Here is an 18,737-nt window from a genome sequence, read left to right as displayed (position 1 = left end):
GTGAATGGCTTAAATTGTCTTCTAAAGAGGCACAGGTTGTCTGGCCGGATACAAAAACTCAGGCCAGATATCTGCTGCATACAAGAATCTCATTTTATCTTAAAAGTAAATATGGGACTCAGGGTGAAGGAATGGTCATCTACCCTGTTTCCCCGAAAATAAGACAGTGTCTTATTTTAAGGTGTGCTCCAAAGATGTGCTAGGTCTTATTTTCAGGGGACATTTTATCTTAGCTGTAAGTAGGTCTTATTTTCAGAGGATGTCTTATTTTCGGGGAAACAGGTTATATTCCAGGCAAATGAAAATCAGAAAAAAGCAGGTGTTGCAATTTTATTTGCTGATACAAGAGGCTTTAAACCAACAAAAATAAGGAAAGATAAGGATGGTCATTTCATATTTGTTAAGGGTAACACTCAAGACAATGAGATTTCAATTATTAACATTTACGCACCCAACCAGAATGCGCCTCAATTTCTAAGAGCGACTCTAACAGACATAAGCAACTTGATTTCCTCCAGCTCCATAATACTCAGAGATTTTAACACTCCTTTGGCAGTGTTGGATAGATCCTCCAATAAGAAGCTAAACAAAGATATTTTAGATTTAAACTTAACCATTCAACACTTGGATTTAACAGACATCTACAGAACATTTCATCCTAACTAAACTGAATGCACATTATTCTCATCAGCCCATGGAACATACTCCAAAATTGATCACATCTTAGGTCACAAGTCTAACCTCAGCAAATTTAAAAGAATAGAAATTAGTACTTGCATCTTCTCAGACCATCATGGAATAAAAATTGAACTCAGTAACAACAGGAATTTGCATACTCATACAAAAATATGGAAGCTAGATAACATTATGCTGAATGATAGCTGGGTCATAGATGAGATTAAGAAGGTATTACCAAATTTTTGGAACAAAATGATAATGAAGACATAAATTATCAGAACCTCTGGGATACCGCAAAGGCAGTCCTAAGAGGGAAATTTATAGCACTGCAAGCTTTCCTCAAGAGAACAAAAAGAGAGAAAGTTAATGACTTAATGGGACATCTCAAGCAACTAGAAAAGGAGGAACATTCCAATCCCAAATCCAGCAGAAGACAAAAAATAACCAAAATTAGATCAGAATTAAATGAAATTGAAAATTAAAGAATTATACAACGGATCAATAAATCAAACAGTTGGTTTTTTGAAAAGGTCAACAAAATAGATAAACTTTTGGCTAACCTAACCAGGAAAAAAGGAGTAAAATCTCTAATCTCATCAATCAGAAATGACAAAGACGAAATAACAACAGACCGTCAGAAATCAAAAAAATCCTTAATGAATATTACAAGAAACTTTATTCTCAGAAATATGAAAATCTGAAGGAAATAGACCAATACATGGAAGCACACCACCTTCCAAGACTTAGCCAGAATCAAGTGGAAATGTTGAACAGGCCTATATCAAGTTCTGAAATAGCATCAACTATACAAAATCCCCTTAAAAAGAAATTCCTGGGACCAGATGGCTTCACATCAGAATTCTACCAAACCTTTAAAGAGGAACTAGTACCTATATTACTCAACCTTTTCCAAAATATAGAAAAAGAAGGAATATTAACCACACATTCTGTGAAGCAAACATCACCTTGATCCCCAAACCAGGGAAAAACCCAACAGGAAAAGAAAATTGTAGACAAATATCACTAATGAATATTGATGCAAAAATACTCAATAAGATCCTAATGAACAGAATCCAACAACACTTCAAAAAAATTATACACCATGACCAAGTGAGATTTATCCCAGGGTCTCAAGGCTGGTTCAATATACGTAAATCTAAAATATAATTTAGCACATAAACAAACTAAAAAACAAAGACCATATGATTCTCTCATTGATGCAGAATAAGCTTTTGATAATATCCAGCATCCCTTCATGATCAGAACACTTAAGAAAATGGGTATAGAGGGGACATTTCTTAAACTGATAGAGGCCATCTACAGCAAAACCACAGCCAATATTGTATTGAATGGAGTTAAATTGAAATCATTTCCACTCAGATCAGGAACCAGGCAAGGTTGCTCACTGTCTCCATTGCTTTTTAACATTGTAATGGAAGTCTTAGCCATAGCAATTAGGGAAGAAAAGGCTATCAAGGGTATCTATATAGGGTCAGAAGAGATCAAACTTTCATTCTTCGCAGATGATGTGATTGTATATCTGGAAAACCCCAGGGATTCAGGTTACAAAAATCAACACTCATATATCAGTAGCGTTTATATATACCAAGAATAGTCAAGCTGAACAAACAGTCAAGAACTCTATTCCGTTCACAGTAGTGCCAAAAAAGATGAAATATTTGGAAGTTTACCTAACAAAGGACATGAAAGATCTCTACAAAGAGAACTAAGAAACTCTAAGAAAAGAAATAGCTGAAGATGTTAACAAATGGAAAAACATATGATGCTCATGGCTGGGAAGAATCAACATTGTTAAAATGTCCATACTACCCAAAGCAATATATAATTTTAATGCAATCCCTATTAAAGCTCCACTGTCATACTTTAAAGATCTTGAAAAAATAATACTTCATTTTATATGGAATCAGAAAAAAACCTCAAATAGCCAAGACATTACTCAGAAATAAAAACAAAGCAGGAGGAATTACAATACCAGACCTCAGACTATACTATAAATGGACAGTGATCAAAACAGCATGCTACTGGCACAAAAACAGAGAGGTAGATGTATGGAACAGAATAGAGAACCAAGAGATGAACCCAGCTACTTACTGTTATTTGATCTTTGACAAGCCAATTAAAAACATTCAGTGGGGAAAAGATTACCTATTTAACAAATGGTGCTGGGTGAACTGGCTGGCGACCTGTAGAAGACTGAAACTGGACCCACACCTCTCACCATTAACTAAGATAGACTCTCACTGGATCAAAAATTTAAACTTAAGACATGAAACTATGAAAATACTAGAAGAAAATGCAGGGAAAACTCTTGAAGAAATCGGCCTGGGCAAATGTTTTATGAGGAGGACCCCCTGGGCAATTGAAACAGCATCATAAATACACTACTGGGACCTGATGAAACTAAAAAGCTTCTGCACAGCCAAGAACACAGTAAGTAAAGCAAGCAGACAGCCCTCAGAATGGGAGAAGATATTTGCAGGTTATGTCTCCGACAAAGATTTAATAACCAGAATCTACAGAGAACTCAAAATTATTAGCAAGAAAAGAAGAAGTGATCCCATCTCAGTGTGGGCAAGGGACTTGAAGAGAAACTTCTCTGAAGAAGACAGGCACACAGTCTACAGACACATGAAAAAATGCTCATCATCCTTAATCATTAGAGAAATGCAAATCAAAACTACTTTGAGATATCATCTAATTCTAGTAAGATTAGCCCACATCACAAAATCTCAAAACCAGAGATGTTGGCATGGATGTGGACAAAAGGGAACACTTCTCCATTGCTGGTGGGAATGCGAATTAATTTGTTTTGGAAAGATGTTCGGAGAACACTTAGAGATCTAAAAATAGACCTGCCATTCGATCCTACAATTCTTCTACTAGGTATATATTCCAGAAAACAAAATATCACATTATAACTAAGATAAATGTACCAGAATGTTTATTGCAGCCCAATTCATAATTGCTAAGTCATGGAAGAAGCCCAAGTGTCCATCGACCAATGAATGGATCAATAAATTGTGGTATACATACATCATGGAATATTATACAGCCTTAAAGAAAGATGGAGACTTTACTTCTTTCATGTTTACATGGATGGAGCTGGAACATATTCTTCTTAGCAAAGTATCTCAAGAATGGAATAAAAAGTATCCAATGTACTCAGTCTTACTATGAAACCAATTTATAGCTTTCCTATGAAAGCTATAACCCAAATATAGCCCAAGGGAAAGGAGAGAGGGAGGGGAGGGGGAAGGATGGGTGGAGGGAGAGTAATTGGTGGGACCACACCTATGGTGTATCTTACAAGGGTATGTGTGAAATTTACTAAATATAGAATATAAATGTCTTAACACAATAACTAAGAAAATGCCGTAAAGGCTATGTTAACCAGTTTGATGAAAACATTTCAAATTTTATATAAAACCAGCACATTGTACCCCATGATTGCATTAATGTACACAGCTATCATTTAATTAAAAAAAAAAAAAAGATTTTTCTGAAAGAAATAAAAAAGAAAGAAACTCTGAGCTCCCAGACTTTCTGTGGAAAGCAGAAGAGAAGGCTAACATATAAGTCCAACACTCAGATTTGGCAGGTGGGTGACAAGAGACTGTTTTTTCTTTCCTGAATCTAAACGCAGACCAGAAGGCCATCATGTGGGGGCACTGAGAACAAAGGCAAAAGTTTAGAGCGCTCACTCACCATAGTTTCTGCCTCTGGATCAGCACAATGAGTAAAGCACAAACCCTCACAACTGCAACTTCTCCCTGGGGAGAGTTGGACCATGTATCCAATGTTCTAGCTTTCAAGGGACTACTCAAAGGAGTGAATTTCTGTCTCAGATATCTCAGAATGCTGATGGACTCTGGCACACTTTAGACTCCTAGGAGCTACTGAGAATTAAAAATCTGGGTGGCTTGTTGTTGCTCCCAAGGACCCACAGCCGTAAAAAGCAGCTGATGCAGTTTGGTGGCCTTTCCATCTAAGGAGAGGGGAGAGGAGTGCAACATGAATCCAACATTGTGACATTAGAGGGCTACCCTAGGGACTGGTTTCTTTCTTACCCAACTCAGAGAGCAATTAGAGGACTCAACTTACTCTAGAGGTTGGGGTGGGGGAACACAGAAAACAGAAGAGAGATGGATGGTTTGCTGCAGGTCCAGAAAACATGTCAAGCCATGGACAAATACCAGTTTTTTGTTTTTTGTTGTGTTTTTTTTTTGTAGAGACAGAGTCTCACTGTACCGCCCTCGGGTAGAGTGCCGTGGAGTCACACGGCTCATAGCAACCTCTACTCTTGGGCTTACGCGATTCTCTTGCCTCAGCCTCCCGAGCAGCTGGGACTACAGGCGCCTGCCACAACGCCCTGCTATTTTTTTATTGCAGTTTGGCCGGGGCTGGGTTTGAACCCGCCACCCTCGGCATATGGGGCCGGCGCCCTACTCACTGAGCCACAGGCGCCGCCCCAGATACCAGTTTTTTAAAATAAGAGTAATTTAATCTTCATAAAATGAATTGGGAAGTGTTACCATCTCTGCTATTTTCTGGAGCTGATTATATAGAATTGGTTTTAATAAGTATTTAAACATTTGGTAAAAATTCTCCAGTAAAACCACATGGTCCCAGAGACTTATATTTGGGGAGTTTATAATTCTGAATTCAATTTCCTTCAAACTCTCAATAGGACTATCTATATAGAAATAGAAATTATCTATTTCATGTTGGGAGATTTATAACAGTTTGCATTTTTCTAGGAAGTGGTTCATTTCACTAAGGTTGTAAAATTTATGTGTGTGAGATTGGTCACAATATTCCCTTATAAGCTTTTTTTTTCTTTTTTCCCTTATTAGGTTTTTGATGTCTACAGTTTTTATAGTGGCATTCTTTATTTTATTCCTAATATGATCATTTGTATCTTCTCTCTATTTTTTTTCTTGTCAAAGTGATAGTTAATTTTATGTGTCAACTTAAAATTGGCCACAATGCCCAGATATTTGGAAAACCATTATTCTGAATGTTTCTGTGAGAATGTTTTGAGATGAGATTAACATTTTAAATCTGTGGGCCTTGGGTAAAGCAGATTGCCTTCCATAATACGAGTAAGCCCCATTAAATCAGGTGAAGGCCTAAATAGAACAAAAAACTGGTTACCTCTGAGAAAGAATGATTCTGCTAGTTGATGGCCTCGGACTCCAAATACAAAATCTGATTTTTTTGCTTCCTCCTACCTTAGTAATGAATTTAAGGTGGTTTGTTATACTTTTCTATGGTTTTGATATATTTTATATGAAAGAAGCTTTCATTCTATATCTATAGATGAAATTCCAGCTACTTTTTTTTACTAAGCTGTAAATCAATATTCTATTTAGTACATATCATCTAGGTTCATAAGTGATAAGCTTATAACTTTATTTCTTTTAATTTCATTTCAATTTGTAACTAAGGTTATAGTAGTACCTAATTGAGTTAGATGGCTTTCTTTTTTTACATTTTCTATAGTAATCTACATGATATAGAGATATTTTACTACCCACATTTTTTATAAAATTCTTCTATCATGTATTCTAGGTTGGAGATTTTCCTGGGGGAAGGTCTTTGATCTCTGCTGCTGCTTTTTTAATGATTATCGGTTTATTCGTGTTCTCTCTCATACCAATTTTGGCATTTGGGGAAGTAACTCATTTCATCTATGCTTTAAATTGTACGCATGTATTTCTTCATAATATTTTCATTATTTTCAATTCTGTGCTATCTGCCATTATATAGCAATTTTTTCCCTATATTTTATCTTCTTTCTTCTTTTATTCTATCTAGTCTAAATCAGTTTTGGTAGAGGTTTGTCTCTCAGAAACCTTTTCAAACCCAGCTCTTGATTTTATTGTCTACTGGAGGCTTTTAGGCATAAAATAATAATGTTAATTTCCTTCAAACATTTTTGTTATAAAGATTTTTATAGCTATAAATTCAAAATATCATGAAGCAAATCAGAATTTATTTGTGTATATAGTGCTAAAGACAAATAGAGCTTCTTTTTTATCATGATCAGTATTTTCATTTGTCTGACCCTCTCACACTTACTTAGCATCTAAATTATATCATCTGTACCACCCCCTAGTTCAACACTCAAAGTATCTGAGTTGCCCATGCAACAGCTATGTTGCAACAGTCACCACATTATGACAAATGACATTCTCCCTAATATAAATTATGCCCCCTAAGAAAATAAAAATATTATTTCTATTTCCATTGATTAAAATAGCATGTAATTTTGTTTTAATAAAATGAAAGAGAGATAGGAAATTGAATGCTTTCTAAAATTTTTCATAGAGGCAATGAAATCAAACATAGAATAACAGAATTTAGTGTTAAAAGTGACAATAGAAATCAGACAGTTCATTGCCCTCACTTTGTGATTGAAGAATTCTTGGCCCAGAGAGTCGACATGTATAAGATGATGCAGTGAGAACTAGAACACATTCAGATCACTGATCATAGCCTGAGAATGAACTTAGGTTTTTTTCTTACTGAAACATACTGGAAAAGGAGTAAAATTTCCAGAAACCACAAACGTAGTAGTGATAGTAGTGACAAAGTACAGACGGAAAGTTGAAAACACAAGAGGGGAAATAGAATTTAGAGGAAGAATCCTACAGAGCAACTTTAATGAGAGAAACAAATTTGAGAACACTGTTTCAGTTACCATAGAATAATAAATAAAAACTGACTTTTCTACTCACTTAATTTTTATAAATTAAAGCCAAAGCTCTCATTTATATTTTATCATGTATGTTTATTGGTATCATTATTCTCATTATTAAAACAATATGTTTATCTTTAAATTATCTTTGCAATTATGGAGGATGGGAAAGAAATCAAACAGAAAACAGACATCAACATTTCTAGATAATGCTAATTCATGCCAGCATTTCCTGTCTGTCACATTTGCAATCTAGGAGGGAGAGGAAAAAGTGTAACACAATTTAAGTTCTTAGCCTACTCATCAATGACCTTTAAACTCTGATACCCGTGCTACTGCCCACATACTAAATGCAATTATGGAATTTGATTTCCTGTGTGTAGTAGGCAACAAAACTGTTTTAATTGACACTGATATATATTTGTAATAACTTCTGTATAAATTAAAAATCAATGCCAATTTCAATTCTCTGGGTAATTTTTTATTGAACAGATAAAAATTTCATAGGAGTTCAGCATTTGCAAATGGCAAAACAATAAGTAAAACTAAAAAAAAAAAAATTCTAACACAGCATCAGCTGTTATAAATCCTGAAATGGTCTTTAGGCTACAGGGCTTCCTGAGCCCATGGAGCAAACTTACCAGACTCTAAAGTTGCTTCAGAATTTAGGAAGACTTCTAAAATGTTATGAGAAGTAGAAGCTCCTCCATCACGCCAGCATTTACCTCTATTCCTGCCCTCTAAACCACCAGCACATCTCAATTTCCTTCTCCTTTTTAGACCCTTTTGTTGGCCCTTAAATGAGACACAGCTGAGGATAATGCAGCATTCCTCGTTACAGTCAGATGAGATACCCGCACTTACCCTGGGAGGCCAGGCCACTGACCTGGGTTGCAGTGGCCAGCCTTTGACTATGCTAACCAGGAAAGTCAACATACATGAAAATGCTGTGCGTGAAGGCACGTGCATGTGTACACACAGCTTCACACACCCACACATGTTCCCACACACACTGGTGAGGCCGCTGTTGAGGCTGTTCTGACTTCCCAGTGCCTTTCATCACCCATGAGAGGAAAAGTATGTCCCATGGACACTCAGTATCTCAGAGCACCAAGCTCGCCTAAAAGGCTAACGAACCCCTCTTTAGTGCTTTACTTAAGCTTTTCCTCCCTATACTGCTGTCTAGAATTTAACAGGAATTTCTAGACAGCAAATGCTATAGCTTGAAAAGCTGTCAGAGCTATTATTTTCTTTTTCTTTTCCACCTCGATTTCATCTGAGAATGAACATATTAGCAATTAAGCCTGACAAATCTAGGTTCAAACTTCCTATATGATTTTGAAGGTATCCCCTCTAGTCATCCAGTTATCTGGAGTTAAGTCCTCTTTATAAATTCTCATACATCCAGTGGTTGATTATAGTGGTATTTTTAAAAGTTTCTCTTCCAGGGGTCCGAGCCAGGTAGTGTTCCTCATAAAAAGATATATAAAAATCGGGCGGCACCTGTGGCTCAAGGAGTAGGGCACCGGTCCCATATGCCGGAGGTGGCAAGTTCAAACCCAGCCCTGGCCAAAAAAAAAAAAAACGATATATAAAAATGAAGCTTATGTGTTTGTGTTAAAAAGAAGAGAAGTATAAGTAAATCATGTAACAATAGAAATTTGTGTTCAAATGAGTTGGTAAACCTACGTGAAACTAATATATAATCCAATTTTTGTAATATATATTTGTATTTACATACGTGTATATGTACATATGTAATTAGATGACTATAACACAAATAATAGCATGGTAGGATATTACATATTTTTGTTTTCTTTTCACTTATCCATTTTCCCAAGATTTCTACAGTAATCTTGCATTACCCGTGTTATAAATATATTTTTTGAAACGAGCATGAGATGAGCTATAGAAGAATGCTTGTGGAACATAAGTCTCCTTACATAGTCTCAGAAAACCCAAGAATATATAAACAGAAGGAAATTTACAATTGTATGTAAGTAAACACACAGAGAACTCAGGAAAATAGACTTAAGCCTGTGAAAATAGTGGAGCTGCAATTGCCTCCTTGGACTATTTATATACACCCACAAAGATATTTATATAAACTTGTGGTCCAAGACTTCCCATGTTACATTATTGCGATTTATGCAGCCCTGGTGGCCCCAGAAGAGTTTCCTTTACAATCCTACAATTGGGTACCTTAGCCTTGCTCTGACATATAAATCCAAAGGGTATTGTACTATAATATGGGGAATCTTCTCCAATAACAGCTCAAAAAAACAAAAAACCACCAAACTTCTAAATGCCATTAGTTTTTAGGAGAAATAGGGGCCAAGGAAGAAGAAAGAGTGGTTAAAAGGCACACAAACGAACAAAAACAACCCTATTCTTTTCTTTTAAGGCAGAAGTACTAAATTGTAACTGCCTTGTAAATCTCTACCAATTTGTGTTCCATGTAAATCTCAAACCAGAGTTCTTCTAGTCATCCCTCCCCTAGAAAGTGGCTGCCAGGATGTTTATAGAATCATTACTGGTTTAAGGTTTTTTCAGTAGGAAAATCTCAATTGCAGCTCCAGTCTTTGAGGGGTACAAAAAACTGTATTTCAAGAGGCAGTATTCTTTTATATTTAAAAAAAAACTTTAGATTTTAGTTCAGATCATATTATATTCTCACAAAGAAATCGAGATATGAAATTTTCTTCCTTTCTTTTTTTTTCCAGTAGATCAATGCCTTTACCCAAGCAACAGCTCATGAATAAATCTCTTTTTAAAGATCTAAAATGTGACACAAGCTCATTATTTTAAAAATTCAAATAACTAAGTATATAGCTTTAAGGGGGAAAGACTGTGGTATAGTGTTCTGAATCAGAGCCGCGTTCTCAATGATAAATCTTTTTTATTTTTTTAATTATTGGGAAACTACATTTTTGGTTAGATTAAAGTAAGATCTGTGAGATCACTTTTCCTACAGATATTTCAACTGTAACAAAATAATGCAACACTAATCTGTAAGGCTTTTTCAGTAATAGATGTTTTTCCTCAGTAAATCAATGCAAAGGCTAATTGGGGTGGAAGGTGACTATCTCTCGTGGTTATAAATACATTTGCATTGCTATCAATCTTTTCCACCACCAATGTTAAACGAGGCTGAACAACCTAGAAAAAAAATAATAATAAATAAATAAATAGAATAAAAATGGAGTTTAACTTTAGAGCATAGTAAATGCTGCCATCAAGTGGCCAAATAGAGAGTTGCCTCACAAAAAATAATACTGTTTATAACATGTATTTAATCTTATTCATAGTTTGATGTGTATTTTTAATAATAAATAAAGGCCAAATGTGGACTGTGATGGTCTTCATGCTAAAAATGTGGTCTACAAAGTCTGAAAAAAATACTGTGTAAGTGAATCATCTTATACTAGCTTGTTACTAAATGGTATGTCCTTATTTCTTATCCTGTCTGTTCCAATATTATGTTTTGGAATATTATACCTGGAATATTCAATGTTAAGCCATTGAACTCTATTTTCTTATATTAAAGTATAAATTATTTTATGTAATAGTCTTAGCACCTAATATGTGCAAACTTCATTTTTAATAATTTTCACCATTAATTATTTAGAACCAACTTTGAAGTAGAAGGGATATTGTTTCCCTAAAAAAATAGCCTAATTGCTTTCACATATTAGACATTAGAAAATACAGGTTTCTGGGCGGCGCCTGTGGCTCAGCGAGTAGGGCGCCGGCCCCACATGCCGAGGGTGGCGGGTTCAAACCCAGCCCCGGTCAAACTGCAACAACAAAAAAAAATAGCCGGGCGTTGTGGCGGGCGCCTGTAGTCCCAGCTACTAGGGAGGCTGAGGCAAGAGAATCGCGGAAGCCCAGGAGTTAGAGGTTGCTGTGAGCCGTGTGACGCCACGGCACTCTACCCGAGGGCGGTACAGTGAGACTCTGTCTCTACAAAAAAAAAAAAAAAAGAAAATACAGGTTTCTGTTAAAGATTGGCCTCCGTGTCTCTGTGATTAATTATACGATTAACTTATTTCCATTTTGCATAGCAGAATGGAGAAGCATGTAGCAAAAAATCACCCCCAAAATGATATTTTTTAAAAATCAAGAGATTGAATAATGTTCATGAGAGACAAAATTTTTTTTTATTTACATAGTGGCAGGTACAAAATCATTGAAACTAAGTCAGGATGTTTATTCTCAAACACATTCTACATTAGCAATTAAATAGCTAATCATTGCTCAATGAACATTCTAAATATGCATTTCATAACTAAAAGAATTTGGAAATGGGAGTAGGTTCTGAGGTTTCCAAAGTTCTTCTAAAACCTGTAGTGTAAACTTTAGGGTATTTCTCAAAGTGTAGTCAACATCACCTGCAACAAAATCTTAGGTAGTGTTTATTTTAAAAATCAGATTCTTAGATCTTATTTTGGACCTATTGAGTCAAAACTTCAAAGGGAAAATGGAACAAAAATTTAAATTCGTAGCAGATCTTATAGTAACTTAGGCAACCTTATAGTCTAAGAAACACATTATTTTAATAAATGAGAGACTAAAGAAAACTAATTCTCTTAATATCCCAAATCTGGGATTAGAATTAAAAGTAGAAACCAGCCTTCTTACCCTCTAGTCTAAAACTCATTATCCTATATACTATATGAACAAGGAAATACCTTCCCATTTCAGGTCTCAGAACCCTTGCACTATTACTGGGAACAATTGAGTATATGTAGAGGCATTTCTTAAGTTCTATCTTACATTCTTTAAAAAATAAAAACTAAAAAATGCTACATTATTAGAAAAGGAGAGATTATAGCATTCTTTTTATTACTCATCACCACTTAAAATTATAATAGTTTCACTTTCCATTTTAAAGGGAGCAGGATAAAATTGTTTCTGCTCCTTTCTTTACTATGAAACTAAATAACAATAAAGTCAAATATCATAAATCAAAAGATGACCCTAAATGCAGTAGATTATTTGCCCAAAGAAAGGCACAGTAATTCCCTCTATAACTGAATGTGTGTGCTTTTACAATGTGACTTTGCCACCCCTTGACACTTTTGGTTCTCTGAGTCTGTGTCTTTCTAGCCTCAACCATCAGAGATCTTTCTTCTTACCCTCTTAGAATACAGGGATCACCATGCTGTGAAGACATTCAGGATGAAAGACCCTGCACAAAGAGAATCCCAGATGCTCCAGCTGTTTCACCCATCCTAGCTGAGTCACCAGCTGGCCACAGCCACAAAAATGAATCCAGGTGAGACCAGAAGAACCCCCCAGAATTAGAAGTAATAAATTGTGGTTTATTAAGTCTTTAAGTTTTAGAGTGGTTTTTTACACAATAATAGACCATTAGTATGCTAAGAAACAACCATAATGCTAAACCACAACATATGAAGAAAAAACCACAATGCTGCTAAACCATAACTGCTGTCAATTGCAGTAAAAACAATGTGAAAAATAGGGAGGGCTTCATGGAGACACAAGCCTCTGCAGGTGTTGAGTTGAGTGAGGTATTCATCACAATAGGTGGGGAATACTAATACAAAAAGAATCACCCTTCACTTGAATGGCCAACTGAGTTTCATAAAAAGGCTATTCTGTTACTTTATACAACGGAATGGAAGATATTGTCAAGCTAAATAAGAAAATGTACAGACATGCCATCTTTTCAAGAGATGTTGCTGTGGTGAAAAAGGGTGGTGGAGACATTATCAGTGGTAAGAAGCCCTGCAGAGAAGCAAGGGAAAATTATTACCAAAAGAAGAAGGAAGGAAGGGAGGGAGAGAGACAAATTAATAAATAAATACACCTATGGCTTCACTATGTGCCAGGGAGATGTCTTGCTAACTCAAAATTGATTTATAGTCCTAGGGTAAAATCATATTAAGAATGTGATTGAAAGCCATGGTCTAAAATTCAAACTGTTTGCTATACTCCACTTAGCCCTCCTCTATGCTATCCATTATCAAATAGCTGATTCAGGCTATTTAGAGATAAATAGTAGGAAAAAAACTCAGCTTGAGGCATATACAAAGACAGTAGCAAAACCTAAGGAAAAGGATATGCCAAACAGAAGGCAAACAAAACATCTGCAAGATAAACACAAATAAGATAAACAATTAGCACATAAATCAAACAGACATACAAAAATATCATTCTTTAAATAAAAGGAATTTTAAAATATACAATCACTCTGAAACAAGAATTCAGACAAGACATGATAAAACTCAATGGAAAAGATCAAAAAATAAAGGTGATAAAAAGTGATGTTTGGGGTTCAAAAAAGAACTATTACATAAATGGAAGAGTACATTAGAAACATCAAAAAGAAAAAGAAAAGCTATTTCTGAAAACAAAGAAATATAAAATAACAAAGATTATTAAAGTATTAAAAATGAAATTTATGTTATGGAGCCATGAAAGAGGAGATATGAAATGTGTACAACTGACACTCTTAAATGAGAAATAGACCAAAATAAATATTCAAAGCTATAATAAAAGAAAATTGACCTAAAATAAAGGAAAAATCAATGGATAGAAAAAATGGGCACATAGTGTAAGAAAAACAGTTGCTACAGAATAATTAGCACATAACCTGGTTAAGCTTACTGGACTTCAATGATAGAGCATTCTCTGGGGGATAAGAAAGGATAAATTTTCTTGTAAGAAAGAATAATATCTGGCTGGCCTCAAACTTAAAAAAAAAATCACTATAAAGGGCAATAGAGCAATACCAAGTCCTCAAGAAAGGAAAATATTAACCAAAAATATTCGATCTAAACAAGTTATCATTTCAAGTATAAAAGTAATTTACAGGTAATGTGAACATACAAGAAATCACTCCTTTAAGCTCTTAAAACAACTACTGTAATATAACCTCAGATATAAAGGAGAAAACATTGTAAAAACACTACCCAACTGGGAGAATCAGAAGTACTGTAGAACAAAATGTAAATGTTAAGGTCGAATCCACTTCAGAAGATATACGGGAAGGAGATGTGGAAGAGAAAGTAAAATTAAAAGAAAACGTACTCATTTCTATAGCTTTTAGACAGGGAGTCAAACAAATTGAACTGTAAAGTAATAAGCTGTCAAGTCATGATTTAACTATATAAGCAAATGAAAAACTATGAACATTTCAGACCATTTAGCAAGTAAAAATGATTACGAACTAAAATATCATTAAAAAAATGACAGGTTTTAGGCTGGGTGGGGTAGCTCAGGCCTGTAATCCTAGCACTCTGGGACGCTGAGACACACAGATTGCTTGAGCGCAGGAATTTGAGATCAGCCTGAGCAAGAGTGAATCCTGTCTCTACTAAAGAAAAAAAAAAAAGGTGCTTGCTTCAGCAGCACATATACTAAAATTGGAACGATACAGAGAAGATTAGCATGGCCCCTGCGCAAGGATGACACGCAAATTCGTGAAGCGTTCCATTAAAAAAAAAAAATAGAAAAATAAGCTGGGCATTGTTGTAGGGACCTGTAATTCCAGCTACTTGGGAGCCTGAGACAGGAGGATTGCTTGAGCCCTAGACTTTGAGGTTGTTGTGAGCTATGATGATGCCATGGCACTCTACCCAAGGGAGCAGAGTAAGACTCTGTCTCAAAAAAAAAAAGTAAAAAATAAAAATGAAAAAATTAATCACAGGTTTTAAACCAAAGGTGGTTGTCAAAATATTAAATGTAAACAAGGCAGAAAATATCCCCCATATATGTGTATATTCTACATAAAAGGGTGATTCTGAAAGGCTTGAAGAAAAAGAACCAGCCAAAACAGATTGGTAAACAAACAGACCAGAAAACTGTTGGTCAAGAAAGAACCAGAGATCCACCAAGTTACAGGTAAGAGTCCCTGGTCCTCCCTCATCCATGGGGAGGGCAGTGAAGCCCATTCCTGCCTAAAAGAGGTACACCATCTAAAATGGGAAGCCAAAATTCAATCAATAATTATAATAAATAATAGCAAATTTCAACACACCTGATTTATTCAACATTTATTCAATAGCATTTAACAATTTTTTTAAAGTTTCACTATATTTATATTAATAAGGAATATCAAACTCAGAACTTAGATGAGCCTATTCTGCATTTTTTTGATTACTATTATTTTATTTCAGATTACTATGAGAGTACAAACAATTAGGTTACAATGTTTGCATTTGTTAGGTAAAGTCCCTGTTGTAGTTGTGTTCTGCACCCAGGAGGTGCGTATATAACCTAACCTTGTGCCTATTATAGAAAAGCACATCAATCCTTCTCCGTCCCCAATAAATTGAATTTTTCTGAAGATCACTTTTTTCTTTTGAGACAGAGTCTCCTTTTGTCACCATCCATAGAGTGCTGTGGCATCATAGCTCACAGCAACCACAATCTCTTCTGCTCGAGAGATCCTCTTGTCTCAGCCTCTGAATTAGTCAGTACTACATGCACACATCACCACGCCTGTCCAGAGTTTTTTATTTTTAGTAGAGACAGGATCTCACTCTTGCTCACGCTGGTCTGGAACTACTGAGCTCAAGCCATCCACCCACTTCAGCCTCCCAGAGTGGGAGCCACTGTACCCTGCTAAGATTACTATTTTAAATAGCTGTGTTTCAGGGTTGTTTTTACAAAAATAATACTTTCATTTTTTAAAGTAATTTTTCTAAGCTATTTTTTATTCACTGGTACAATGTACTTTTTACTCTAGGGAGAGAGGAAAAAGGACCATCTGAAAGGTGATGGTAACCCACTGAGTTTGATATTCTTTGCCATTTACATAATTTTCACAATATGCTTCAATGCTTCTTGAAAAATGTACTAAAGTGGCCTGACAGTCCCTAGAAAGCTATGTCATAATCCTCTATTCCAAGCAGCTTAGAAGAACAGTATAGGACAATGGGGACAGCCATCTCATTCTCCACCAACTTGGTATGAAAGGTCTTCCTCCTGAGTACGTTATGACTAGAGGTGATATTCTAGTAACAATTCACTGCCAAACAGAAAACCACCAGGATAATGTTCACAGGGAAGTGGCAAGTTCAACAGAGACCATAGATACCACAAGGCTGAATATACTGGAAGGAAGGAAGGGAAACTCAGCAGAAAATACCAACATGGGGCCAGGTGTGGTGACTCACACCTATAGTCCTAGCACTCTGGGAGGCTGAAGCAAGAGAATCACTTGAGCCCAAGAGATTGAGATTGTTGTAAGCTATGACACCATGGCACTCTACCACTCTACCGAGGGTGACAATTTGAGACTCTGTGTCAAAAAAAAAAAAGAAGAAAGAGAGAGGGAGAGAAGAAAAGAAAAGACCAATATGTATTATAAGTGCCCAAATAGGGAAGTAAATAAGCTTAGGTGATTTAAAGAAATAAATTGAAGGAGAGAGAGACAGGAGAGAAAGAGGAAGGAAGGAAGGGGTGGGAGTGGGGAGGAATTAAGTCACAAGTACCTGATCATGAGGTCCTTAAATTATTCTAATTAAGCTACAACATATGAAAGGGGATTCACTTTAACCTTTCCTCTAAAATGGACCACCAATAGGTTTGGGGTGAGAGCTTAAGCCAATAAAAAAAAGGATAAATCACCAAGAGGAGATGCTTTCATACAGTCTCTAGTAAAAGGATTACACAAAACTCACATTACTTTCATGAGGTCATCTGCTATCTCTAAAAAAACTTTAAAAATGCATCTCTTGGGTATTACAGGTGAGATTAGTTGGGAACATCATTTTATTCCTGCATTTGAGGATTGACGCATGTTGTACTGAGAGGGGAAGGAAAGGGAAAGAGTAAGTGGGGACCTGAAGGAACCAACAGCTGAACATTGAATCAACTCCTCACCTTTCCTGTACTCTAGAAGTGCACACTGGGTTAGCAGCTTCACTTTTCAGCCATTAACTATTTTAACAGAATCACCTGCTTAAGAAATTGCCTAGGCCTTAACTTCTTGTAGCTCATCAGAGAAATATGAGAAGCCAGCTGGATTTCACATTCATATGTTTTAGGACTGCCCCTATCCCAGAAAGAGTTAAGAAGTTTTTTGTTTATAAGTCCTTAGCAAACTGGCAAACCATTTTGATAATATGAACAAGGATTGTGGATAATGTAAACAAGAATCTGTGGGCCATGCTCTCTCTCCTGTAATACAAGTGAGAGAATTCAAGGAAGGGCTTGAAGAACGGGAAATGGGGTTTTGTTCTAAGACAGTGGTTCTCAACTTTCCTAATGCCATGACCCTTTAATACAGTTCCTGTGAGTCTCAACCTGTAAGGAGTAAGGTAGGAGGTGGGTTAAGAAACAACTGGAAATCTTTAAGTGAGGGAGGATGGTTCTGGTTCATATATAGAAAAGGTAAGTATCTGCTGTAACACAATGCCCTTGGGATTGACTGTGATAAAAATGAAATCCTAGGAACTATGGCCTTGAGTACCACAGAATAATTTCCACAAAATAAATTGTTCACTTATTTTAGGAGAAACAGATGCTCTGAACAGTAAACCAAACCTACTTTTAAATATTCTAAGGGTGCTGAAACAATAAGCAGTGTTTGATCAACTATGCTCACTATGCCCTTATCCCAGATTTCTGGCCTACTAAAGCATTTGAGGATTTGTTCAACTCTAGGGTGAGAAGCACCTGCTCAGTCATTATGATATTGGGTATCTGGCTAACCTATGTGAACAAGAGCTTAGATTTGATTTGATTTCAAAAAAATAAAACAATATGACATGTCTCGCACTCGAGTGTCATAAAACAAATACTTGTCTGTTTCATGTGTTTTACTTTTGCAATCATAGTCAACACAAGTTTTCCTAGGAAAAAATGTGTTATACTCAGTATCATATATTAAATTGAATCGTTACCCAGAGTTTTTAGTCTACCATCAATCTGTTCATACCACAACATGGCTGTTGAGCAAATTTATTATAAATAAAGGTAAAAGATATTATTATTTAATGGCAATCGATAGATGAAATACATGAGAAGACGGGATGAGATTTCTAAATTCAAGGCCTACCACTAAGACTTGCCATTGGATTGCTAAGGTTGAATATCATCATGGTGGATGTCAGTAGCCAATGGCTCTCATAAGCACCTCTCTCTCTGAGCCACTTCTGTCTGTGTACACTAGCCGGAGCTTGTGTTGGGACAGTTAAAAATTGTGAGGGCAAAACACTCTACACTCAAGCAAAGATGCTCTCTTGTGACATTTATATTATAGCTTGTGGTGGGTGAAAAAATGGCTCCAAAGATGGTCACATCCTAATCCCCAGAACCTGTAAAAGTTATTCTATATGACAACTGGGACCTTGCAGATAAGTTA

The 18,737-nt window shown here is 35.9% G+C and overlaps 1 non-coding gene across 1 annotated transcript; it reads left to right on the top strand.

The window, feature by feature from the left end:
• Positions 1 to 14,760: 14,760 nt before the first annotated feature.
• Positions 14,761 to 14,867, top strand: LOC128569344 (U6 spliceosomal RNA). The gene has a single exon (XR_008375309.1). It is a non-coding gene; the product is annotated as a U6 spliceosomal RNA (small nuclear RNA).
• Positions 14,868 to 18,737: the final 3,870 nt, after the last annotated feature.

This window comes from Nycticebus coucang, chromosome 17, assembly GCF_027406575.1.
Source record: "Nycticebus coucang isolate mNycCou1 chromosome 17, mNycCou1.pri, whole genome shotgun sequence".
Lineage (NCBI taxonomy): Eukaryota > Metazoa > Chordata > Mammalia > Primates > Lorisidae > Nycticebus > Nycticebus coucang.
The sequence above is the reverse complement of the archived record's forward strand: the minus strand, read 5'-3'. Positions and strand labels throughout refer to the sequence as shown.